Source organism: Eriocheir sinensis, chromosome 19, assembly GCF_024679095.1.
Source record: "Eriocheir sinensis breed Jianghai 21 chromosome 19, ASM2467909v1, whole genome shotgun sequence".
Lineage (NCBI taxonomy): Eukaryota > Metazoa > Arthropoda > Malacostraca > Decapoda > Varunidae > Eriocheir > Eriocheir sinensis.
In genome coordinates this window covers 17063-43174 of record NC_066527.1, presented here as the reverse complement: position 1 = coordinate 43174, position 26112 = coordinate 17063, and the positions used below count along the sequence as shown (strand labels likewise).

The window sequence follows — 26112 nt, the reverse complement described above, 5'->3', positions numbered from 1 at the left end:
CGCCCTAGTGACGGTGACGCTGACGGCAACAAGAAGAGGAACAGTCGCGACAACGTCCGGGAGTACACTCCAACCGACAACCGCAGAGGTGGCGAGGAGCAAACAGGAGGCAGCAGCAGGAGGCGGAGAGACATCCATCAAACGCTGCTCACCGCGTTCCTCTCGGCAGACTCCTCCCCACCTCGCCGTCACCCGGCCAGACAAGGCCACCACAGCCGACCGCCCACGGACACCAACCCGCCCTCGACGCCGCGACAAGGTGTGTGACTACTGCTCTGGCCGGGACACGCAACAGAGAAGAGCCACGCGAGGGCTGCAGATGTGAGGCAAGAACAGCTCCTCAGACGAGTGATCGCTGAGGTCAGGCAGCCTGTTTCCAGTCACCTGCCTCTTCCACCGGGACTCTCACATATCGTGCCCCAGCCTCCTTCCTGGGGCCAGACACCTGGCTGGCAGTGGTCGACCCCTCTCTCTTATATGAGTAGCCCCAGCACCCAAAACCAACTCGGGTAGGATGGCAGACACGTCGAGTACTCGTCACCAGTTGACACTTCTCTGTGCCAATGAGCAATGCCTCCGCTTCAACATCGGTGACCTGACCCACAGCTTTGTCCTGAGGCACCGCGTGGACAGCTGTGGTGACTAAAACGTGGCTCAACAGTGAGGTGGAGTCATCTTTCGGGAGAATACCTGGATACACCAACTGAATCATGAGAGACCGCCAGGAGAGGCAAGGTGGCGATGTGGCAGTATGCCTCAAGTAAGGAGTACAGGCCCAGAGACTTGACGTATAAATACCAGGTACGACATAGCCGGTGTTTTTCAGCGTGGAACTGGTGGATGGCACTGCCCTTCTCCTGTGTGCCATGTACCGCCCCCCAAGGCAAGGGCCTGCCCCCCTGGGTTTTCTGACGGAGCAAATGGACGACCTGCTGACTCGCCATCGCTGCAGGCATGTCCTAATCGTGGGCGACTTAAACCAGCACATGGAGGGAGCCGCCTACGAGAATCTCCTGACGGTGCAGGGTCTGACAGATCATGTCACCTTCCCGACCCATGAGCAAGGCGGGAAGCTGGATCCCGTTATCTCAGACCTCGGAGAGGGCAGGGTCACGTGCCAACAGCTTGGGCCGGTAGGCAGCTCTGACCACCACGCCATCCTGACCCGAGCAGACGTGGGCGTGGCGCGGGATGAGGCCACCTCCCACACTATCTGGCTGTGGGACAGAGCTGACTGGCCCTCCCTTAAAAGAGACCTGCAGCAGACACTGGCACACCCTTCTGTCTGGGCGAGCAGAGCCCATGGCGAAGGCCTTTACTGAACGTCTCAAAGCTCTCCAACGAGAGCACATTCCACACCGCCAGTACACCTCCAAGCCCACCGATCAGCCCTGGTTTGGTTACGCTGCCACTTGCTGCAGAAAGAAAATATTCTGCGTGGCTCCGCCACAAAGGAGCCCAACGCCGCAACAAAGCCCTGCATCGAGCAGCGTGCAAAAATATGGTGGCCACCAGTAAATGGGCGAAACGGAGGTGGGAAAGAGACCTCCGCGCCAAGCTGTGCAGGCCAGGGGTGGGCAGCAAGACCTGGTGGACCCTTGTTAAGGAAAAGCAAGGCAGCAATCACCAGGAAACCATCCCTCTCCTCACCAAGCAAGACAGCACCACAGCCACCAGCAGAAAGGAGAAGGCAGAGCTCCTGGCTGACCTTTTCTCTGCCAAGATGTCCGTCGCCGACCCCACCAGACCTCCACCACAACTGCCACAGGAATGCAACCAGACCCTGACAGAGGTTGCGATACACCGGGAGCAAGTGGAGCGCCTTCTAAGAGCGGTGGACGTCAGGAAGGCCACTGGTCCTGACAACGTTAGCCCACATGTGCTGCGTCACTGCTCCAGTGAGCTGGCAGGACCCCTCTCGGAGGTGTTCGGGGCCTGTGTCCGGGAGAACACCTGGCCCTCTATATGGAAGGAGGCTCGCGTGGTGCCGGTTCACAAAAAGCGGGCCAGATCTGACCCTGCCAACTACAGGCCTATCTCCCTCCTGTCTGTAGTTGGAAAAATCTTCGAGAGAATAGTGGTGGAGGCCATCACCCGCCACCTCGAAAACAACGCCCTCATCACTGACCAGCAGTTTGGGTTCAGATCTGGCCACTCCACTTCAGACCTCCTGCTGCTCCTCTCCAGGGATTGGCAGGACTCGCTAGACACCGGCCTGGATACCATTGTCGTCACTCTCGACATCGCGGGTGCTTTTGACCGGGTGTGGCACGCGGGCTTGCTGGAGAAGCTTCGTGCCAAAGACATCCAAGGACACCTGCTGATGCTGATGAGCAACTACCTTCAAGGAAGAAGCCTCCACGTCGTCGGCGGCGGCCAGCAGTCCAAGGACCTCCCAGTGGGTGCCTCAGTCCCTCAAGGATCTGTGCTGGGACCTGTCCTCTGGAATCTGTACATCGACGACCTTCTCAGGAGTCTGCCAGCAGTCTCTGCATACGCTGACAACTGCACGCCTCCTCTCCTACCTCGCCAAGAAGCCAGCAAGCGGTTGCTGAGGTCAACCAGCAACTACGCTTGATACGGGAGTGGGGGAGCGCTGGCAGGTGAACTTTGCCCTGAGAAGACTCAGGCGATGGTGATCTTCGGTCCCGGCAGGCACACAAGCTGTTGAAGGAAGGGTGATGTTTGGCCCGCCACCCTCCCGCCCAGGATTACGCCAGGATCCTCGGAGGACTTGGACCGAGAGCTGCGCCGACCGCCACCTGAAACACGCCGCCCACCAAGCCTCCCCACGTGTCTCTGCCCTTCAGAGTGGCTAATTTCCGACAAGCGAGGAATTATGCTCTCACAAGGCCCAGGTAAGATCCTACCTGGAGCACGGAGTTTGACCTGGATGTCCAGCGCTGCCACATACCTGCAGAGACTGGACAAGGTGGAGCGACGGGTGCAGCGACTGTTACAGGAGAACAACCCCCAGCCGCCCCCTCAGGATATTATACATCTAGACACTCTGGAGCACCGCCGGGACGTCGCTGCGCTGGTGGTGTTCCACAAGGCCCAGGTACAAGGAGTACCTCACCTGGCGAGACTGAGGCTCTCACGAGAAGCTGTGAGAGACGAGAACGGTACTCTCCAGCCACGAGCAGGTCGGGGTGCCGAGGTCACGCGCCAGCCAGCACCAACGGACCTTCACCTCCAGGGTGTCCCGCCTGTGGAACACATTCACTGCAGCAGGGCCAACAGTGAGGGAAATGTCCACCCAGCAGGTAAAAGTGGCTGCTCACAGGTGGCGAAGAACATGCCCCACACCACTAGTGATGCTAAATAAGTGTAAAGGGCTTTTGAAATAATGCACGAGAAAAAGTGACATTTTAAGCCCTAAAAAGTGCACAGAGAAACATATGCTACTCAAACGATCGCATAAAGTGTCGTCGGCGAAATACAAATCTGTTGTGTAACTATAGAATCGTCAGTTTAAAAAAAAAAAAAAGAGAGAGAGAGAGAGAGAGAGAGAGAGAGAGAGAGAGAGAGACTAGATAGCTATACATTAAGGTCTAACACTTGGTACATCTAGCCCGCCAGAAAGGAAGGATGAACATCACATAACCTTACTCACCTACATACCTATGACAAAATTAACTCTTACTCAAATGTTCTGGGGGAAAATTCATAAGTGGGCTACAATTAAATGACTGTCCAGGGAGGGGGATTCCAACCCTGGTCGGCAGATTCATAGGTAGGCATGCTAACCACTACACCACGGAGCCAGAAGAATTAGCCACACTATACCAGGACAAATAATTCTTAGTGTGTGCCCTGGTAAGATTCATATGTGCAGCCCTGGTATTGGTTCTTATTATGTAACATAGTGAGTCAGTATAAGGGTATTGCTTCATTATGGCCCCAAGTGACTCAGTGTCGATTTAACCCGTCAGCTGTGATTGGCACGGATTTGGCCTTCCCTGGTAGCCTGGTAACATATAGTCCCAGGTCTTTCTCTGCCTCTGTGGTGGATAGTGGAGTGTTTCCCATGTGGTATTGGTGTGCTGGATATCCCTTCACTGGTAGCCTGGTAACATATAGTCCCAGGTCTTTCTCTGCCTCTGTGGTGGATAGTGGAGTGTTTCCCATGTGGTATTGGTGTGCTGGATATCCCTTCACTGGTAGCCTGGTAACATACACTCCCAGGTCTTTCTCTGCCTCTGTGATGGATAGTGGAGTGTTTTCCCATGTGGTATTGGTGTGCTGGATATCCCTTCACTGGTAGCCTGGTAACATACACTCCCAGGTCTTTCTCTGCCTCTGTGATGGATAGTGGAGTGTTTTCCCATGTGGTATTGGTGTGCTGGATATCCCCTCCCATGGTGCAGGACTTTACATTTTTCTTCATTGAATTGTAGCAGCCACTTTTTGCTCCATTTCAGTAGCTTGGTGATGTCTAACTGTAGGAAATCCGCATTCAAGGGGTTAACCTAGTAGCACATTTAGCACGTGCTACAGGCCCCGCGGGAATGTAAAAAATTAGTAACTAAATTTTTTGCCCTTAGGCACAGAAGGCCGAGACAAAATAATTACTCATTTTCCCAATTTTTTGTAATATTATTATATAAGATATTACTATATATAACCCGGTAGCTGCGGGGATCATGTCTCTTAATGGTCCCTCTAAGCGAGAAAAATGAAAAAAAATCATCCCTCACACAAACCATTCCATAATATATATCAAAGCATTTGTGATCAGATTATGTATCATCTATTTTGGGGGGTTTATATCACGGCACAAATTTGGCCCGTCGCTGCTTCCGGGATAAGAAAATATAGGAAACTTCACTAGGGCATAGTATAATAAGCCTGGCATTGTAGTACACCATATACGGCATATAGTCCAGGGCTTCCCAACTCATGCCCGGTCCAGATCCGACATGTAGTGTTGCAGCTGGACCCAAGGCTCCAGCAGACATAAACATGTGTAAATTGAATAGCATGAAGGTCCTGGCGATGGATTCTTTTAACCCCTTGACTACGGATTTCCTACAAGAAGACCTCACCAAGCTACAGGAGTGGAGCAAAAAGTGGCTGCTACAATTCAATGAAGAAAAATGTAGTCCTGCACCTTGGGAGGGGATATCCAGCACATCAGTACCATATGGGAAACACTCCACTATCCACCACAGAGGCAGAGAAAGACCTGGGAGTATAAGTTCACCAGGCTACCAGTGAAAGCCAAATCCGTGCCAATTGCAGCGGACGGGTTAAAATGTGTATTTCCTTGACTGTCTGTAGGGTAAGTTAGGGGTGAGTTATACATAATATACTTAACCTGTTAATGCAGATAAAAGTTTAGTAGTATAGATTATATTAAATATCAATAACAGAAAAATGGTTTAATGGCGGTCGAGGCACAAGTACACAGCTGAATCTAAGTGTGAGTTTTGGCCTCTTATCAATAGTATCTGTACTCATGAGTAAGCCAGTAGTACGTTGGTAGGGTACTGAGTATAATAATATATCGTGATGACAAAGGGGTATAAAATAGTTTTTTTATTTTCAGAAGCGACCGCTCTGCTGGTGTGTATTCAATAGGTGTACGTTAAGTTGCCGGCACATTTACAGACCAACATTCGAGGGGTTATCATAACATTAAGTAAAGATAAATCTGCAGCGAATGTTGGCCTGTCAATATACTGCAAACTTGACGTACCTTATATATTTTGGGAAATATTGGATCAATGCTGTTGCAGTCCAACCCGGCTGTACTGTTGCTGGATCTCAACAAAACCTTTACGAGATGACATTGTATCGTCTGAGAGTTGATCATTCTTTTGGGTCTTGTTCTCCTAATGTCGAGATCGCGTTGAAGATTTATTTAACTCTAATGGTTACCAACTGCAGTGGTGAACGCTCCTTTCCAAAATTAACTAGACTCAAGAAGTAGGAGTCAGTATGGTTCAAACAAGATTGAACCACCTCTCTCTAATGAGTATTGAGCAGCACGAGTTACTGAGGGAAATTAGCACGTCAAGGATACAACTGAGGAGTTTTCTGTTGCCAAGTCTCATAAGTGCTTCATGTGAGCCACGTTGGTCTGCACTCAGTTCAGCAAATGGTTCCAAGATTCTCCAAGGCAGCACTAATAGTCTACTGGCTAAGCTACTGCCTGCTATGTATGGTGTTTTTATTTATAAAGGAATAAAAAGTGTACAGGAAATCCCCGATATACGAAAGCTCGATGTACGAAAATTCGGATATACGAAAGTGAAAAATATAGGACAATTTTCGGTTCACAAAAGACATGCTTCGTGATATACGGAAAAGTATTTATTGCTCATGTTTCCGCTACCACTGTTTCTTCGCACTGACGTCTATATCGTCGCTGCTACCGGTCAATGAGCCTCAATGCGACACTCCGCCGCAGTGATTAGGCAGCAAGTGTCCATGTCCAGTCCCCTCCACTTCAACGCCATCACTTAGCGCCAGTTTGTGAACCCCTCAGGTTTCACTGGATCCAAAACACATCCCAGCCAGCGGAGGAAACGTGAGGGTGATGGAGGGGTTGGGGGGGGGCTTGAGGAGGAAGCGGTGGTGTACTGTTTGGCACGTGTTTCCTTCGGCATTTCCAGAGCTCTAAACTGGCCTTTCATTAGTTTGGGGGCAAACATTAAGCAATGTTAAGTGATGAGTTGTAGTGACGAGTTAGAGGGATTGTCCTAACATATGTAATGCATTTCTATAACAGTAAAGGAACAGGAAATGGTAATTGTTTTTAATTATTTATGAGCCTTGCGTTTCATTGTATTTTCGTGAGTAGTAAATTTTAAGCATAGTTATATTTAATTTTTCTTTTTGCATGGCTGGTCCTCAACCCCCCTATTTATTAACAATCCTATGGGGAAATGGCTTCGACATACTAAATATCAAATCTGATAAACTTAAAGGTTTTTTCAGTCCCTAACCCTTTTCGTAGATATAGGGATTTAAATAAAATAAAGCCATCTTTATCACTTGAGTCCTCCCTTCCCTTTTCAAAAAATACGGCTTTATATGAATTTTATCTCATTCCTCTACCTCATTATGTGGGCCATTAACTGTGAGGCAAGGGTATTCTCACATTGTCCACCACTTGCATTACAGAGGTGATTAGCACAGGACACAGGAAGGCTTAACTTTGCTACAACACGAGGACGCATACTGTGTCCTCAGTGCCGATTTAACCCGTCTGGCTGTGATTGGCAACGGATTTGGCCTTTCCTGGTAGCCTGGTAACATATAGTCCCAGGTCTTTCTCTGCCTCTGTGGTGGATAGTGGAGTGTTTCCCATGTGGTATTGGTGTGCTGGATACCCCTTCACTGGTAGCCTGGTAACATATAGTCCCATGTCTTTCTCTGTCTCTGTGGTGGATAGTGGAGTGTTTCCCATGTGGTATTGGTGTGCTGGACATCCCTTCCCTGGTAGCCTGGTAACATATAGTCCCAGGTCTTTCTCTGCCTCCTCAATTAATTTAAGTTTCTTTATATGCACCATTTAATTCTGCATGTTTTCACATATAATACATGATGATTGTGTTGAGTTTATGGCTGAAAACTTGTTATATTTAATAGCGACATTTGAAATTTGGCGCGCGGCGATCCCGGATACAGCGCGGAGTGCTGTTTTGGCCCGGCCGTAGTGAGTTTCTTTATGTGCACCATTTAATGGACCACATTGGCTATACAGGCATATGGCCACTCAACTCCAAGCTGTACTTTCCAAAGATTTAAAGTTATAGAATAGTGTGTGTCTGAGGCTGTCTCCGAGATACATACACGGCCATGGTGCCGCTGTGGCAGACTGAACGTCTCTGTTCCTCTACTGGCGTGACAGCGCGCCGCATGCTTTACCTGTGTTTTATATGGCGCTTACTCGGCCCACTCCAAAACACTGCCGAAAAATCGGGTCCCCGAGCAACATTGCTAGATTGTCGGACTGAGCGTTTTTTGTTTGCCGATTTCAGACCAAATAATTAAACTGATTTCATCACCCAAATATCGGCGTTCATATATGGATATCGTTTAAATGGTTAATTATTGCTTGTTGGCAACAGTTATATAGATAAATTTTATTATCAGATACATACAACAAGTATATTTTTCCAAATATAATATAGATACAAGGATATAGTAGTTTTTAGACCTCTTTACTCACTATGCTTCCATTCACTTTACTTTATGCTTTCATTCACTTAAATTCTAAGCACATTGTGTAGAGATAAATTTTATTATCAGGGATACATACAAATAAAGCATATTTTTCCAAATATAATATAGATACATGCAAGGATATAATGTTTTTTTAATTCCTGGTGCTACTTAATTACACATGTATCCTTAGTTGTATAATCATTACTCTGTACTGTCTGGGGTTGGGACGGCATGCTCCTCCCTTTCACATGGCATGGCTTCAAACTGTTTCTGGATCTTGTAGCAAGACAAAACACACACACACCAGGAGGGCAGGACTGTCGGCCTTTCACTGCCTTTCTGCAGAGGATCATACATACACATGATAGGAGGTAAGCAGTGGATTGCTAGCCTTCTGCTCCTGCTGGGCAGATGAGGTCACAACTCATGGCTTACATCCTGTACCTATTGGTATACAGGTAAAATACCATACTAAAAAAAAATAAAAGGCTGCTGAGGTGAGTGCAGGCGCAGCCTGGGCCTCGGGCCCGGGAGGGCACGCGGGGTTGCCAAGGATTATCGCACTCCAGAGCCAGAGACCACTGTTTCTGGTACAGGCTAAATTTATGAATGTGGAAGCATAAGTTGTGTAATGTGTGCCCCCCAGACCCTGCTCAAAATAAACTATAAGCCAAATCCCCATTAACAATAATGAACATAATCAAGTACTGCAGATCTTTCAGAATAAATCTGCAAATCAGCTCCTTCAGACCTATTTGTTCTAAACCTGATCTACCCACTAGAGTCCACTCAGTATAAAAATAGCCTCAGAACTCCCTGGTCATCCTTCAGTCTCTATCTATTTAAATCAGCACTAGCTCATCATATATAGTAAAGCTTTTAGAATATCACTACATGGGACTATATAGCCTTCATCTCATAATATTATGAATTTTATTACGTTGATTATGCGCATCTGCTGAGTGCGTGGCTTCCTAGAGCCCCCGCCTCATCATGTGGATTTTGGGGTTGGGAAAGCCTATCCTAACGTGAACCTGGTGGGCGCCTCCCAAAACATACTAACCTAAGGGAGTTGTTACAGTCTTCATAATATTAATCTAGAGCATATATAGGTATTTTGTAAAATGATTGTGACCATAATTATTAATGTGGCAGCAGTCTCGCTTTAGAAAATAACCCCTAACAAGTGATAAGCAGAAAGAAGGGAAACCAATTCTACTGAAGGCTTTAGTTAACAATGCTTTTGATACCGGTCATGATGAAGTTTCTTCAGGCCCCGGCTCGCCACACAAGTAAAGTGGGGCTTCCACAGGGGCACTACGTGCATCATATATAACAGTAATATTAGCACCCAAAGTTGTCTTCAATCCTCATATTTGTTAAGTCGTAGGACTTAGTGAATAAGTAAGTCTTCAGCGCTTTCTTTTGAAGATTGCCAGACTGTCACTGTTCTTAACATCCTCTCGATAACTCATTATATAGAGTCACAAGCACTCCTTTCCTTTCAAAATGCTCTGAAACCCAGGTTCCAGGTTAACCCTGGCTCTTTGAGTCTATACTAAGCTATATCCTTGTTGTATATTACAGATAGGTGTGTTCAGATATGAGTAAAAAAATCGTTATACACAGTGGAAAATAACAGGGCATGCAAAATGACAGAATAAGGAGGGGGATCTGATGTCTCTGCCGGGGGACCGACCATGGGTTCTGCAGTAGATGCGGCCAGTTGGTCCTCCCCTTTTTTAAATGGGGCGGGCCAATGACGGGTTCCGGCGACGATGCAGCAGTAGAGGGGGAACAGGGGAACGCTTTCAGTCTGGCTACACCGCCATCGGGTCCAAGCTTTCGATGACATTGCACACGCTTACTCCTACCCGATTTCAGTTTTTTTCTTCAGGTCAAATAGGTAGTGTCAGGAAATCGGTAGAGGTAATAAGTGAGCGGTCAGAGGGCCCAGAGCGGGTGACTCTGCCAAGGGGCCTTTGTATCCTGGAGGCAGCCTCAGATCCACTCTAGTACTAGTATTGCCAACTTGAATTTATGGAAAGTACTGCTTTGACAGTTCACCAAGTGGGCCACGCAGTGGCATCAGCTCTGTATAGCCAATAATGGTCCATTCTGCATGTTTTCATATATAATACATGATGATTATGTTGAGCGATATGGCTGAAAAACTTGTTATATTCAATAGCGTACATTTGAAATTTAAGCCATCGGCCATCCCGGATATGGCACAGGGCGCTGTTTTGGCCTTTTTTTTTTTTTTTTTTGGCCGTAGTGAAGGGGTTAAGAGGAAGATACAGGCCAATTCTTGCATTAATAAGTTGGACAGCACAAGACAGCTGATAGGTCCAGGCACCCAACAGGAACAAAAAACACCATGACTCTTGCATTAGTTTTTTAATCAGACACTCTGAAAAGATGATAGTGAAAATGCCAGTAAACTTTCACATTATTAAGTTGGACAGCACAGGACATAGGGAAAGCATGAGAGAGTGAAGATATCGGATAACTCTTGCAACATTAAGTGGGACAGACTCACCGAGGAGGGTTAACAAGGCGCCCCTTCACAGGGGTGGTGAGGAAGGCATCAGGAGAAGCTCACAGTAGGAGTTTGAGGCACTCTTGCCACGACCTTCATAATTGTAGCCAATCTGAGGGCAAAAGCAGGCTATCAGTCGGGAACTTAAATGGCTGAGAGTAAAGCCAAGATGCCAAGTCAATCATCCACTCCATCAGTGACATTAGGTCGATTACAAGACATTTCACTACTTCTAAGAACAATTTATTATTTGACAAGGCTGAGGAGTTGAGGGCATTTCCAGGAGTAGTTTTAAGGACCCTGGTGGTAGTTTAACCTCTTTCTACCATGAGCCTGAAAAACACTCATTAGAACCTGACTGATATCCCCCTTTGATCTTTAGAAGTAGCTGATGTGAGAAGGGAAAGTGTCTTGCAATACCAGGCTAATTAATTGCAGTTATTCATTCATCAGTCAGTCAATCTTACACACACACACACACACACACACACACACACACATGCAGAGGCAGTGTGGTCTCCCCATAAGAAGAAACACATCAAGAAACTAGAAAGAATACAAAAGATGGCAACAAAAATGGTTCCAGGGATTGACATACCTAGGAGAGACTAAAGGAATGGACTTGGCTCACTGATGAACAAAGAAGAGAAACGGGAGACCTAATACAAATCTACAAATTATTGAGCAAAATGGAAGAAGTGGACAACGAGGATATTGCCAAAAGAAGAAATTACCACCAGGAAACACAAGAGGACATAGTAGAAAACTGAGGAAGGGAAGAAGATGCTTGAGAGACATAAAGAAATAGCTCTGCAAAGAAATATAGAGGTTTGGAACAGACAAGTGGAGGATATAGTATCAGAAAGGAGTGTAAAGCTTCAAGGAAAAGCAAGGAAATAGATATAGAGAGACGGGACCACACAACGTCAAGCCCAGGCCCTATAAAATCTGCTAAATTCAGGTAAACATAACAACCAGCTAAACACACACACACACACACCTGATGTGATAAACTGTTGATACAGTGGGTTAAAGGAGAAACAAGGCTGAGAGGGGATGACCAACCATCAAGATTTCTGACCTACTACAAAAAATGTTGAGTTAGATGAAGGAGTCAGTGATGAGTGCCCTTAGGAAAGAGAGGGCTTATCAACTATTACAGATGAAAACTAAGAAGGATATGATACCAAGATGAGGCATATAAGGAAAAAGGAAAACTATGCACAGAAGATTATGATGCTGGATCAAGACAAGAGAATTGCAAACAATTTGTCCCAGTAGAACTCTTTAATATGACGAGTGAAGACAGATTGAGGGAGATGGACTTGACGACACTGGAACAAAGAAGGAGAGAGGAGATTGATCACCTGTACAAGTTGGTAAATAAGTTTGATGAGGAAAGAGTTGAAAGTTTTGCTGGTTGGGCAAACATCTATCATATGCCGGAGAGACAGAAGGGAAGGAATTATAGGAGAAGGAACAGTTGGAAAAGTTTGGTTTAGTTGCCAGAGCAACATCTGTATCATATGCCAGAGAGAGACAGAAGGGAAGGAAATTATAGGAGAAGGGAACAGTTGGAAAGTTTGGTTTAGTCAGAGCAACATCTGTATTATATGCCAGAGAGAGAAGGAAGGAATTATAGGAGTATGAACAGATCCTAGTGAGACAGGACAACCCCTATTAATACCTGGTACCTATCTTCACTTCAAGTTGGGAGGACAGGGCGAGGTATCGGAAAAGTCAAATTTCTTTTCCACTCCGCCCGAACTCCAACCTGGGCCTCTCGTCGAGCTGAGGTGCTAACCATCAGACCATCAAAGTTCCCCTGTTTGATGAGGTGGATAGAGATGATCTCTTAGCATCACTAACGCAGGGGCTGAGAGGACAATGAAGGAAACCAATGGGGTGGTTTCTGTCAAGGACTGGAAAAAGTAAAGTCACATAGAAGTGTCAACACAAGGAACAGCTTGCAGGAAGAAGTGGTGGAGTATGTGGGAGTTGAAAGGATGATAGAGAACTGCAACTAAAATGGTCCCAAAACAGATTGAGGGGAGATGGACTTGACGACATGGACACTAAACCTTCATAGAGCACCCTGGTGGTTGTGGCTGGTGTTGGTGGTAGGAATGGTGTTGGAGGTGGTGTATTTCAAGGTGGTGTTGTTCTTGTTCTTGCTTGCTGCAGAGCATGAAAGCTAAAGGCGGTGGTGTGGTGGTGATTGGTGCTGATGTCTCTCGCTGGTGGTGTTGAGCCTTGGGAATGGTGCGCGTATCAACTCCACCACCTGGTTGGCGCTCTGGAAAAGGCCGATGGGACCAATGCTACAATGACATCTTCTTCACGCTGAAATAATAATAATAATAATACACACACACAATAATGTGTATTGTTGAGGAAGGTAGCCTATTATTTTTGAGACCCTGACTATTTATTTCTGTGTAAGACATGATATTTACTATAGAGGCAATGTTACTTTCTATGTACCACTAAATTTGAAAAGTTTTCATGAAGTACAACATCTATGGTCATATGGCTGAGAGACAGAAGGAATATAGGAGAAGGGAACAGTTGAAAGTTTTTTGCTCAGTTGGCGCAACATCTGTATCAGCAGTCGGAGAGACAGAAAGGGAATTATAGGAGAAGGAATAGACCCAGGAGACGGGACAACCCCGGGACATCACTCTGTACCCATTCACTGGGTTGGGTGACATGGGCGAGGTATCAGAAAAGCCGCCTCAAATTTTTCCACTCCGCCTCGAATCAAAACCTGCCTCAGTCGTGGAGTCAGCAAAAGCAACCACTGCACCAATGAAGCACCCTATGTACCACTAAATGAGACTGCTTGGGGCCAGCACACTTATCCCTGTTAGACCATATGAAACACCCTGAATTTTCTTTTCTACACTCACACTCTAGCACAACGGTAACTTAACACAAGAAATTAATCCAGACAAGGAAAGGTTTTGCTGCCCCGGGGATTAAATCGGCGCCACTGCAGACGGAGAGCCGAGATAGTACTCCTTAACCAGTCTGTCTGAGGCTGGCCTCTGAGCTATGGGAGGCTCAAGATTACACAGCTCTAACCTATCTTAATGCCAGCCTCACCCTCTATTTTCCTAGATCCCTGTACACAGGACAAAATATTGGTTTTGACATGGACAGGTATGTTTATGTCACAAGGGGTGTATTTATATTTCAAAATCCCCATAAATAAGCATTCTGGGAGATTTTATACTTCAAAAATATCATTTTCCGGGAATCCAAGAAACACAACACTGTGCCAACCCAGGTAAAGTATGGCCACTTGTTATGCCTATAGGCCATGTAGCCAAACAATTGGTAGCCTGCTTAATACAAGGATTTTGTCAACACATTGTTATAGGCCTTTGCCGGAAGCACTTCAACCCACTGGGGGTCCTCGGCACATCAACAGCGTGGCCTCTTCCTCCACTTGTCTAGTACTGATTTGTTTCTAATACTCAAATATAGCTTATCCGGTGGTGGGTATGTTTCAAAGGTGGTGTTGTTCTTGTTCTTCTTGTTTTTGTTGCAGTAATTCTGAGCGAAAGGCAAAGGTAGTGGTGGTGGTGATTGGTGGCGATGTCACCGCTGGTGGTGTTGAGCCTTGGGAATGGTGCGTGTGGTCAACTCCACCCACCTGGTTGGCGTTCTGGAAGGTCTTGATGGACCAATGCGTTGCGACCCTGACATCTTCGCTGAAATAATAATAATAATAATAATAATAATAATAATAATAATAATAATGTGTATTGTTGAGGAAGAAATTTAGCCTATTAACAATACTAAAGCAAGATAAATAACACCCCACTCATATCTATACTAGAGGCAGAAAGGCAATGAGTAAGTACGCCACCAGGCTACCATGTGAAGGCCAAATACGTACAACCATATGGACGGGTTGATGTGGAGCAGCGCTTGAGGTAAATTCTTCTCACCTAACCCTTGGCTTTTCGGCTAACTAACATACTGGTCCTGATAGCTATTTAGACATACATAATTAAGGCAACAATTATAGGAGATACAGAGAACAGTTGGATGAAGTTTCATTCAGTTGGCGCAAGACAGGAATACACAGAGAAGAGAGACAGAACTAGACATAATTAAGGGCAAGTGAAAGTGCGGAGATAGAGAGAAATGAGTCGAGTCTGAGGCGGTAAAGACATAACACACAATGAGACGATTCAGAATTAGACAGGAGGCAAGAGTTATCAGAGATAGAGAGCCCAAATGATGACTCTGTGAGGTAAAGACAGAACAATACACAAAGAGAGACAGTAAATGAGGACAGGAGGCAAGTGGAAAGGCGGAGACAGAGAGAAATGATGGATCCGTGGAGGTGGAAATAGACAGAACTTTCAGCGCTACTGGTGAGATAGCTACCACGAACTTGACATAATTGTGGCACCACATGAATTATGAGATAGAGGAGAGAATGATGATCTGTGAGGAAGAGACACAGAACACACAAAGAGAGACAGTAACTAGACAGGAGGCACAGAGTTATGAGATCCAGAGAGAAATGGGATTTTGCAGCCGGGGATTAAAGTACAGAACACGAGGCAGGAGGACAGAACTAGAGTACTTAATTAAGGCAAATAATTATGAGATACAGAGGCTGAACTGTGAGGTAAAAGACAGAACTACCACACAAAGCTCCAACCTAGACATAAGGCTGCCCCCCCTCAACTCCTCCTATTATACTAGAGAAATGATGATCTGTGAGGTAAAAGACAGAACACACAATATTAGTTTTGACAGAACCAGGACATAAGGTAAGAGTGGAGATACAGAGGAAATGATGTTTCAATCCCCCAGAACACACAGAGACAGAACTAGACAGGGAGGCAAGAGTTATGAGATAGAGAAATGATGATCTGTGAGGTAAAGACAAGAACACACAGAGACTGAACTAGTCACAGAGGCAAGAGAGTTATGAGGATAGAGAAATGTATGAATCAGAGGTAAAGAGCTATGTGTACACATAAAGATAGACAGCTCAACCAGACATAAGGCAAGAGTTGGTGAGATAGAGAACATAATGTATAGGCCTTTGAGGTAACATTTTACCTAACACACAGAGATGGAGGCCCTATTATAAACAGCCCAGGAAAAATCTTCTCCACTTATTAGAGTTGGCTGCACGATTAGAAGTATCTAATGTGCATGTACAGAAAATTGTGTATCAGGAAAAGTATGGAAGGCCACTACCCTGAGAGGAACAAATACCGGGATGATTTAGAGAGAGCTTATCAGAGGATCCGTAATTAAAAAGATGAGAGGGCAATCAAGATATATATCTGAAGTGAAGTTCAATGAATTAACTGGTGAGGTAAAGATTGAACATTTGAACTGCACGATTTCTTTAATAGCCCATTATTAGGTGGTGACATTTGGTGGTACACAGTGGTGGTTGTGGTTGTCGGTGAGTGTTAGTTGTGGTTAGAGGCCAGCCTTTTACATAACACAGTAGATGGAAGAGAGACTCTCGTCACATGAACTAGACAAGGGCTATCTCGACTGTAGGCGCCATTGCAATTTTGAGACTAGCCTTACTGGTTTTAAGCCGTGATGTATCTGGGCTGTGGAGTCCTTCTCTTCATTGTGCAAGGAAAGGCCTTTGATAACGTAGATAGCTTCAGATTTGGCGCTTCGAAAAACGGCCACACGTCGACGTCACACCTTCCTGTTGTATGGAGACTTTGGAGCATGGGATTTTGGCAAATTAGACCAAAAAGTTATAAATCGGTTCTAATTGGCGAATTCTGTGTATGAAGTATTGCAAGCGCTTCGCTTATGGCAGCATGATTAACTCAATTTATTCATAAAGGTCAAAGAGGGGGGTGAGCCACACTTGCCCTCAAAGTGAGTGTTTGTAACAGGTTCGATCAGTTATGACGTCAGGAGGGGTACGTGACCCCACCAGAACTAAGATGGTCATAGAACTACTAAGCTGAAATAGTCCCCCCTGGATTAAACACATGCGATAAGCCTTGTCAGGAGAGCGGATAGGTGTTTCTTTTCAGTGTTCATGGTATTAGAGGAAAGGTGGGTCAGGTACTACCACCGGAGGGTCATTGCTAGAACTACTCCTGGAATGCCATTAAACTCCTAGACCCATAGAAGCCTTGGTCAACAGGGTGTTTTCAGTAGGTCTGGCAGTACAGAGGAGGGGTCACACTACCACCAGGTCATAGAATACTGAAAATTGCCCTATTGCCTATGAAAGCCTTGTCAACAGGGTGTGTTTCTGTGCAATTCTGTGTCTTGGGCGGACAGGAGGGAGGGGTCACACTACTCAGGGTCATAGAACCACTCCTGTGGAAATGCCCTAAACCCTATGAAAGCCTCCCTTGAAGCAGAGCAGGAGCCACCTCAGCCTTCCTATCATGCAACCATGGTCTTTGAGGGTCATACCACCAGGGTCAGCAGAACTACTCCTGGAAATGCCCCACCCAAGTGAAAGCCTTGTCAACAGGGTGTATATTCTTTATTGGTTCATGGTACAGAGGAGAGGCCTAAAGCATGACCACCAGGGTCACCTGCAGAACTTCATACACTGAATCAATGCCCTGTGCAACTCCTAAGGAAAGCCATACAAATTCGCGAGGTGTTTTCTCCCAGGTTCATACAGAGGAGGGGTCACAGCTACCACCGGGGTCAGAACACTTCCCATCATCTGAAATGCCTCAACCTGGTGGTGCTCGTAAGGAAATATAGGTCTAAAAGTGTAATGCATCACCCTTCAAGGTTCATGACAGAGGAGTGGGGTCATACTCAGTTTCAAGGCAGATGAGCAGCTATGGCAACAATTGTAGACATCCAACTCTGACGAACAAAGCCTTGGTCACAGGTGTTTCTTCAGGGTTATCACAGAGCGAGAGGAGGCATTGTCACACTCATGAGCACCATCGGGCTCAGGGAACTGACAACTACCCCTGAAATATGACTGCCACAAGGCTCCGACGATCCCATCAAGGGTTATGGGTACACAGGTATGTACCATTCCAAGAAGTGACAAGTTGTATTATACATCACAGAGGCAGAGAAAGGCATGGGAGTGTTACGTTACCAGGCTACCAGTGAAGGCCAAATACGTGCCAACCACAGCGGACGGGTTGATGTGGAGCAGCGCTGAGGTAAATTCTTCTCACTCAACCGTTGCTTTTGTTAGGTAACCAAATACTTCCTGATACTATTTAAACATACATAATTAAAGCAACAATTATGAGATACAGAGAAATGATGAACTGGAGGTAAAGACAGAATACACAGAGATAAGAGAGACAGAACTAGACATAATTAAAGCAACAATTATGAGATACAGAGAAATGATGAACTGGAGGTAAAGACAGAATACACAGAGATAAGAGAGACAGAACTAGACATAATTAAAGCAACAATTATGAGATACAGAGAAATGATGAACTGGAGGTAAAGACAGAATACACAGAGATAAGAGAGACAGAACTAGACATAATTAAAGCAACAATTATGAGATACAGAGAAATGATGAACTGGAGGTAAAGACAGAATACACAGAGATAAGAGAGACAGAACTAGACATAATTAAGGCAAGAATTATGAGATAGAGAGAAATGATGAACTGGAGGTAAAGACAGAACACACAGAGATAAGAGAGAGACAGAACTAGACATAATTAAGGCAAGAATTATGAGATACAGAGAAATGATGAACTGTGAGGTAAAGACAGAACACACAAAGAGAGACAGAACTAGACATAAGGCAAGAGTTATGAGATAGAGAGAAATGATGAACTGTGAGGTAAAGACAGAACACACAAAGAGAGACAGAACTAGACAGGAGGCAAGAATTATGAGACAGAAATGATGAACTGTGAGGTAAAGACAGAACACACAAAGAGAGACAGAACTAGACAGGAGGCAAGAATTATGAGATAGAGAGAAATGATGAACTGTGAGGTAAAGACAGAACACACAAAGAGACAGAACTAGACAGGAGGCAAGAGTTATGAGATACAGAGAAATGATGATCTGTGAGGTAAAGACAGAACACACAAAGAGACAGAACTAGACAGGAGGCAAGAGTTGTGAGATAGAGAGAAATGATGATCTGTGAGGTAAAGACAGAACACACAAAGAGAGACAGAACTAGACATAAGGCAAGAATTATGAGATAGAGAGAAATGATGATCTGTGAGGTAAAGACAGAACACACAAAGAGAGACAGAACTAGACAGGAGGCAAGAATTATGAGATAGAGAGAAATGATGATCTGTGAGGTAAAGACAGAACACACAAAGAGAGACAGAACTAGACAGGAGGCAAGAATTATGAGATACAGAGAAATGATGAACTGTGAGGTAAAGACAGAACACACAAAGAGAGACAGAACTAGACAGGAGGCAAGAATTATGAGATAGAGAGAAATGATGATCTGTGAGGTAAAGACAGAACACACAAAGAGAGACAGAACTAGACAGGAGGCAAGAGTTATGAGATACAGAGAAATGATGAACTGTGAGGTAAAGACAGAACACACAAAGAGAGACAGAACTAGACAGGAGGCAAGAATTATGAGATACAGAGAAATGATGAACTGTGAGGTAAAGACAGAACACACAGAGATAAGAGAGACAGAACTATTATAAAGAGGAGTGGGAGAAAGAATTTATATTAGAGTTGGCTGACGATTAGAAATGGATCTTGGTATGTACGGAAAATTGTGTACAAGTGTGTGCGTGCCCTATAAGGAACAGCTGGCTGGGATGATTAAGAGAGAGCGATCAAGGATTAATTAAAAAGATGAGAGGCCAATCAAGATATATATATGAGGAAGAATTAATTAACTGAGAGGTAAAGACAGAACATTTGAAACATTTAAAACATTTGAAACATTTCTTAATAGCCCATAAGGTACAGTTACATATGTTTTTGCATGTATTGTTAGAGGCCAGCCTTTACATAACACACAGAGATAAGAGAGACACAGAACGAGACAAGGCTATCTCGACCGGTAGGTGCTGTATCGCAATTTCGAGACCAGAAATGGCTTTGCCGTGATGTACTCTCCCAGGAAAGTCCCCATTTGCAAGGAAATAGCCCCAATAACGTAGATAGGTTTCCAGATTTTGCTCGAAAACCCACACGTATGTTACGCCTCCTGCTGTATGGAGACCTTGAGCAGGGATTTTATGTACTGCCCAAAAAAGTTATAAATCGGGTTCTAATGAGTGTTCTCTAAGGGCAGTATTGCAAGAGACTTTCGCTTCTCACATTACCTATTCATAAAGGTCAAAGAGGGGGTCATTTGGGTTCTCATGAGTGTTTCTACAGGTTCATGGTACAGAGGAGGGGTCACACTACCACCAGGGTCATAGAACTACTCCTGGAAATGCCCTAAACTCCTATGAAAGCCTTGTCAAATAGGTGTTTCTTCAGGTTCATGACAGAGGAGGGGTCACACTACCACCAGGGTCATAAAACTACTCCTGGAAATGCCCTCAACTCCTATGAATGTCTTGTCAAATAGGTGTTTCTTCAGGTTCATGGTACAGAGGAGGGGTCACACTACCACCAGGGTCATAGAACTACTCCTGGAAATGCCCTCAACTCCTATGAAAGCCTTGTCAAATAGGTGTTTCTTCAGGTTCATGGTACAGAGGAGGGGTCACACTACCACCAGGGTCATAGAACTACTCCTGGAAATGCCCTCAACTCCTATGTGAATGTCTTGTCAAATAGGTGTTTCTTCAGGTTCATGGTACAGAGGAGGGGTCACACTACCACCAGGGTCATAGAACTACTCCTGGAAATGCCTCAACTCCTATGAAAGACTTGTCAAATAGGTGTTTCTTCAGGTTCATGGTACAGAGGAGGGGTCACACTACCACCAGGGTCATAAAACTACCCCTGGAAATGCCCTCAACTTCTATGAAAGCCTTGTCAAATGAGTGTTCTTGGGCGATGAAATGTCTCATAATACGACCCTTAGGCTCAAGGTACAGAGAGGGTCAGACTATATATAGCTACCACCAGGGTCATAAAACTACCCCTGGAAATATCCACAACTCCGACGAAAGCCTTATCAAAGAGATATTCTAAGTATATACATTCATAACTATATACATACGCCATCTTGCACTGGCTTATGCTGCCCTCCCGGAGCTCATCTTTAATCCTAGAATCTAGAGTCCGGGTTGATAGGTGGTCTTCTGGACAGCATGTGGGTAGTTTTAAGCCACTCGGCGGCGGCTGAAAAAACCCAGCTTGGTGGTGGCTTGTCAACCTGGTGGATAGAGAGACAGGGAGGTTAGGGTAGCTTAGGGTAGGGTAAGGTAGGTTAGGTAAGGAGGAGAGGCTAGATTTGGCAGGGAGGGAGAGATATGGCAGGGACACAGGCAGGGAGAGAGTGATTTGGCAGGGACAGAGGCAGGGAGAGGGAAATATTTGGCAGACATGTAAACAGAGCAGGGGAGGACACAGTGCTGGGAGTTTTAGTAGAGGACCTGGAAACAGTGCTCAGAAGGGAAAGACTCCAATGGTTTGGACATGTAAAGAGAGCAGGGGAGGACACAGTGCTGGGAGTTTTAGTAGAGGACCTGGAAACAGTGCTCAGAAGGGAAAGACTGATGGTTTGGACATGTAAAGAGAGCAGGGGAGGACACAGTGCTGGGAGTTTTAGTAGAGGACCTGGAAACAGTGCTCAGAAGGGAAAGACTCCAATGGTTTGGACATGTAAAGAGAGCAGGGGAGGATACAGTGCTGGGAGTTTTAGTAGAGGACCTGGAAACAGTGCTCAGAAGGGAAAGACTCCAATGGTTTGGACATGTAAAGAGAGCAGGGGAGGATACAGTGCTGGGAGTTTTAGTAGAGGACCTGGAAACAGTGCTCAGAAGGGAAAGACTATGATAGTTTGGACATGTAAAGAGAGCAGGGGAGGACACAGTGCTGGGAGTTTTAGTAGAGGACCTGGAAACAGTGCTCAGAAGGGAAAGACTCCGATGGTTTGGACATGTAAACAGAGCAGGGGAGGACACAGTGCTGGGAGTTTTAGTAGAGGACCTGGAAACAGTGCTCAGAAGGGAAAGACTCCGATGGTTTGGACATGTAAACAGAGCCGGGGAGGACACAGTGCTGGGAGTTTTGGAGAGACTGGAGGTAGAAGGAAGGAGACCAGTTGGTAGACCTAGGAAAACATGGAGAAGGTGTGTACAGGAAGACTTGGGATTGATAGAACTGTATAAGCATTGGGCGGAAGACAGAGTAGAATGGAGGAGAGCCATAAAGTGTCCAACCGCTCAGGAAGATTGAATTAAATGGACCTTAACCTAAATAATGATGATAATGACATTGTACTTACCAGGGATTGAGTGGTCATAGTAGTAGGAGTATCACCGATCAGCTGTCATGGAAGTACTATATAAGGGATTCAATAGTACACATAGTAGCAGTAAAGAGGATTTAATAGTACACATATCAGTATAGAGGATAGCAATAGTAATAGTAGTAGTAGTAGTCTCAGCGATCTCCTTGAGTCCGTCGTCAATGTAGATGCCGTTCCCCACCTCCACCACCTTAGTAAGATTGTCATAGCCGAGGTCAACAACATTGGCCGAGCGCATGTCAGTGGTGAGCTTGACCCGGCCGCCAGCCTTCCGCCAGCTCGATCTCTGCCGACGCTCCCTGGGAAAGGATCAGCATTCATTAGTCTCTCAAAGGTGTAGAGGCAAGTGGCTTCCTAAAAATACATAGCTTCCAAGGGCTTATGATCTGTCTCTACAACAGTGTTATCTTTACCGTACAGGTATGAATGGAATCTCTCAACCCAAAAAACTATAGCAAGTAACTCTTTCTCTATCTGGGCATATTTTTTTCAGATTTTGTCAATGACCTAGCTGCATAATAACAATAATAAATTTGATTTCGCACATCGGCATATGTAAAGAACAGGACAAGTAAAGGAACGAGAACAAAATTGAGATAGCTACAGGATGACCTTCTTGCATTATACAGGCACCTAGTGCAAAGCTTGAAGCATCTACAGAAAGTAAAACAGGTGCACTTACATCCTAATATTTAAGAACAGGTGCCCTGACCACAAGGTCTTTCAGCTTTTGGAAGCTTTCATGCTGTTTCTTCTCCCAACAAAAGTCAGTGTCTTTCTCTCCAGCAGAACACGCAGTGGTTCTGTGATTGTGGAAAGATTTGGTATAAATTTACCCAGACAGTTGATCATGCCTAAGAACCTCTGCAACTCTGTTTTGTTTTGTGGGACAGGAAACTTGTCAACAGCTTCCACTTTTTGCTGATTAGTATGGATGCCATTTTCAGTCAAAACAATTACAAGCATACTATTGAGCCAGTCTGTGGGTGTATTTTCTTCAATAATGATACCTAATCTTTCCATATGGTCTATTCCTTCTTAAGTTTACCTCTCAGAGCAACAGGTATTTCTCTAGGAGGGTGAGCCACAGGGACAACACTTGGATCAAACTGTAATTCAACTGTTGGAAAGTTGTAAAGTTTTGTTTAGTGGGCAGCGCAACATCGGTGATCATATGCCAGAGAGAGACAGAAGGGGAAGGAATTATAGGAGAAGGGAACAGACCCCAGGAGACGGGACACAACCCCCGATTAATACCTGGTACCCAATCACTGCTGGGTGGACAGGGGCGTAGGGTATCGGAAAAGCTACCCAAATTTTTCCACTTTGCCCGGGCTCTCTTGGTTGTGAGCCATGATATAACCCCCCCAAAATAGAAGATACATAATCTGATCGCAAATGCTTTGATATATATGAAATGGTTTGTGTGATGGGTGAATTTTTCTCATTTTTCTCGCTTGGAGGGACCATTAAGAAACATGATCCCTGCTGCTACTGGGTTAATAAGCATGTTTTTATGAGCGTTTTTTCAAGTTCATTGCACAGAGGAAGGGTCAGACTACCACCAGGGTCATTAAACTACCCATGGAAATGCCCCAAACACCTATGAAAGCCTTGTCAAGTATTTTTTTTCTACAACAAAGGAGACAGCTCAAGGGGGCACACAAAAAAGGAAACTATATTAAAAAAAAAAGCCCGCTACCCGCTGCTCCCAAATACCACGTGTCAATTCCTGTGCAGATGACAAAAACCTGGATCTTCAAGTCCCTCCCTGTCTTAGCCTGTGGGGGGAGTCTCAACGCCCTGCCCCTGCTGTGGGTGGTGTGGGGGTGTGTGGGGGTCTGGTGCAGGGCCCACAGCTCCACCGTCAGGCTCAGGGGGGAGTCTCCAGGGCCGACAGGTGCTGGGGGAGGGGGAAGGCACCATATCAGAACACTCCTTACCCTGAGAGCATGTCAAGATATGTAACACAGCAACATTCAGTAGATATGTACCATTAAAACCTCTTGTAAACCCAGCTATTAAAACCTCTTGTAAACCCATGCAGCTATTAAAACCTCTCTTGAACCCAGCCATTAAAACCTCTCTTGAACCCAGCTATTAAAACATCTTGTAAGCCCAGCCATTAAAACTTCTTGTAAACCCAGCTATTAAAACATCTTGTAAGCCCAGCTATTAAAACTTCTTGTAAACCCAGCTATTAAAACATCTTGTAAGCCCAGCTATTAAAACATCTTGTAAGCCCAGCTATTAAAACATCTTGTAAGCCCAGCCATTAAAACCTCTCTTGAACCCAGCTATTAAAACCTCTCTTGAACCCAGCTATTAAAACCTCTTGTAAACCCATGGAGCTATTAAAACCTCTCTTGAACCCAGCCATTAAAACCTCTTGTAAACCCAGCTATTAAAACCTCTCTTGAACCCAGCCATTAAAACCTCTTGTAAACCCATGCAGCTATTAAAACCTCTCTTGAACCCAGACATTAAAACCTCTTGTAAACCCAGCCATTAAAACCTCTTGTAAACCCAGCCATTAAAACCTCTTGTAAACCCAGCTATTAAAACCTCTTGTAACCCCAGCCATTAAAACCTCTTGTAAACCCAGCTATTAAAACCTCTTGTAAACCCAGCCATTAAAACCTCTTGTAAACCCAGCCATTAAAACCTCTTGTAAACCCAGCCATTAAAACCTCTCTTGAACCCAGCTATTAAAACCTCTTGTAAACCCAGCCATTAAAACATCTTGTAAACCCAGCTATTAAAACCTCTCTTGAACCCAGCTATTAAAACCTCTCTTGAACCCAGCTATTAAAACATCTTGTAAACCCAGCCATTAAAACCTCTTGTAAACCCAGCCATTAAAACCTCTTGTAAACCCAGCCATTAAAACCTCTTGTAAACCCAGCCATTAAAACCTCTTGTAAACCCAGCCATTAAAACCTCTTGTAAACCCAGCTATTAAAACCTCTCTTGAACCCAGCTATTAAAACCTCTCTTGAACCCAGCTATTAAAACATCTTGTAAACCCAGCCATTAAAACCTCTTGTAAACCCAGCCATTAAAACCTCTTGTAAACCCAGCCATTAAAACCTCTTGTAAACCCAGCCATTAAAACCTCTTGTAAACCCAGCCATTAAAACCTCTTGTAAACCCAGCTATTAAAACCTCTTGAACCCAGCTATTAAAACCTCTCTTGAACCCAGCTATTAAAACATCTTGTAAACCCAGCCATTAAAACCTCTTGTAAACCCAGCCATTAAAACCTCTTGTAAACCCAGCCATTAAAACCTCTTGTAAACCCAGCCATTAAAACCTCTTGTAAACCCAGCCATTAAAACCTCTTGTAAACCCAGCCATTAAAACCTTACCTTATCGCTTGTGTGAGTCTTCCCCTGCATAGGAACAGCTGCGTCATCCAGGGGTAGACCAGGGAATCAACCACTCATATCCACAGTAGACCAGGCAATCAACCACTCCTCCAGGGGCCGGTAGACCAGGAATTCAACCACTCAGCGGATGAACAGTGTTTGGTAGCTATCGAGTCTGAAATCGAGGGAGTTTGTAACCTAACCGATCATGGATATTAATCAGTGTTTCTACTCAAAGACAAACTGTGTGCGATGAACATTCAGCGACTAGGAAATAATCATTGGATATTTACGACACAATAACAAAAATATCCGAAGCCACACCTGAACCATTGGGTACCTGCGACATTATCAGTAAAGGCAATTAGGACACTCACTCACCAGGACGTCTCAGAACAAGTGCGCCGAGGACTATTATGGAGGCTAACATGGCGGTAGTCCGGGGCGTGGAACCTCATCAACGGTAGCGGTGTGTTCTGTGGTTGAGACTCTGCCGTGGAGGTTTCTTGTAGACCCGGGTGGATGTGGTAATGCCGGGGTGGAGCAGCAACGGCCGTAGAGGGTTGGGATGTACACTGTAGACTCTTATGTATACTGTAGAGTCTTATACTGTAGAGTCTTCCATGGCAAACGTTGCCC

At 45.2% G+C, this 26112-nt stretch overlaps 1 long non-coding RNA gene across 8 annotated transcripts; it reads right to left on the bottom strand.

The window, feature by feature from the left end:
* Positions 1–23073: 23073 nt before the first annotated feature.
* LOC127000473 (uncharacterized) lies at positions 23074–25627 on the bottom strand. 8 transcript variants are annotated; one of them, XR_007754067.1, is made up of 6 exons: positions 25344–25627; positions 25146–25245; positions 24946–25045; positions 24746–24820; positions 24596–24645; positions 24516–24541 (listed from the first exon to the last, which is right to left on the bottom strand). It is a non-coding gene; the product is annotated as an uncharacterized LOC127000473 (long non-coding RNA). The 8 variants fall into 8 exon arrangements; XR_007754065.1 differs by lacking the exons at positions 24516–24541; positions 24746–24820 and adding an exon at positions 23074–24108 and having other exon boundaries at positions 24621–24695; XR_007754069.1 differs by lacking the exons at positions 24516–24541; positions 24746–24820 and adding an exon at positions 24111–24133 and having other exon boundaries at positions 24621–24695.
* Positions 25628–26112: the final 485 nt, after the last annotated feature.